Consider the following 1946-nt stretch of genomic DNA (forward strand, 5'->3'; position numbering starts at 1 on the left):
TTTAAAACATTCAGTGTTCCCATGTTCTGTTTGAACAACTGCTTCTTGGTCCAGGTACAGATTCCTCATGAGCACAATTAAGTGTTCAGGAATACTCATAGTTCGCCATGTTGTCCATAGGTTGTCATTATCCACACAATTGAAAGCCTTTGCATAGTCTATAAAGCACAGGTAAACATCTTTGTGATATTCTCTGCTTTCAACCAAGATCCATTGGATGTCAGGAATGCTAGTTCTTATTCCATGGCCTCTTCTGAATCTGGCTTAAACCTCAGGAAGTTCTCTATCAATATATGATTGTAGCCGTTTCTGTATTACCTGTAGCAAAACTTTACTCGCTTGAGATATCAAAGAGATTGTAAATGATTTCTACATTCCGTTGGGTCACCTCTCTTTGGAATGGGCACAAATATGAATCTCTTTCAATCAGTTGGCCAGATAGTTGTCTTCCAAATTTCTTAGCAGAGATGAGTGAGTGCGTCCTGTGCCGCCTCACTTTCTTTTAAGATTTCAATTTTTATTCCATCAATTTCTGGTGCCTTGTTCTTTACCAATTCCTTCAATACACCTTGGACTTCCTTCATAAGTATCATTGGCTGCATCATTGGCTCTTGATCATATGCTACTTCTTGAAACGGTTTAATGTTAACCATTTCCTTTTGGTACAGTGACTCTTGTGTATTCATTCCATCTTCTCTTGATGATTTCTGAATCATTCAATAATTTGCCCAGAGAATCTTTCAATAACGAAAGTCAAGGCTTGAATTTTTTCTTCTGTTACCCAGGTTGAGAAATGCTGAGCATGTTCTTCCTTTTTGTTTTTGTGATTCCAGATCTTTGCACATTTTATTATAATATTTGGTTTTATCTTCGCAAGCTGATCTTTGAATTCTTCTGTTCAGCTCTAGGACCTCCTCATTTCTTCCAGTTGCTTTAGCATCTCTACGCTGGAAAGCAAGTTTCAGTGTCTCTTCTGACATCCATTTTGACCTTTTTCTTCTTTCTTGTCTTCTTAATGACTTTTTGCTTTCTTCACGTATGATGTTATTACACAATTCTTCTGGTCTTTGGTCTTTAATGTTTAGCGTATCAAATTTGTTCTTCCGATGATCTCTAAATTCAGGGAGGATATATTCGAGGTCATATTTTGGCTCTTGTGGACTTGTTTTCATTTTCTGCAGCTTCTCTTTGAATTTGTTTTCACTGTTGATATGGAGCTTTTCCATCTTCTCTTTCCACAGATTTAGTCAATTTGATTTCTATGTATTCTAGCTGGTAAGGTCCATGTGTATAGTCATCTGTTATGCTGTATAAAGAAAGTATTTGAAATGAACAAATATTGGTTTTTCAGAATTCTATCATGCATTCTCCAGCATCCTTTCTATCACCAAGTCCAAATTTTCCAACTACTGGTCCTTCTCTTTGCTCCCAACCTTTACATTCCAATCACCAGTAATGAGCAATATATCTTGATTGCATGTTTGATGAATTTCAGATTGAAGCAGTTGGCAGAATTCTTCTATTTCATCCTCACTGGCTTTAGTGTGGTTGGTGCATTAATTTGAATAATAGTGGTATTAACTGGACTTCCCTGTAGGTACATGGATATTATCCTATCAAATGCAGCATTATGCCTCATGACTGATCTGGATATGTTCTTTTTGACAATGAATGCAACACCATTCCTTTTCAATTTGTCATTCCCAGCATAGTAAACCAAGTGGTTGTCAGATTCAAATGGCCATTGCCAGTCCATTTCAGCTCACTAATGCCTAAGATATCAATGTTTATGCATTCCATTTCATTTTTGACAACTTCCAATTTTCCCAGATTCATACTTTGTACATTCCATGTTCTGATTTTCAATGTTTACAGTTGTTTCTCTTCATTTTGAGTTGTGGCCCATCAGCAAATGAAGGTTCTGTGGGCTTTTCTCCCACGAGTTT

Source organism: Chrysochloris asiatica, unplaced genomic scaffold, assembly GCF_000296735.1.
Source record: "Chrysochloris asiatica unplaced genomic scaffold, ChrAsi1.0 scaffold00122, whole genome shotgun sequence".
Classification (NCBI taxonomy): domain Eukaryota; kingdom Metazoa; phylum Chordata; class Mammalia; order Afrosoricida; family Chrysochloridae; genus Chrysochloris; species Chrysochloris asiatica.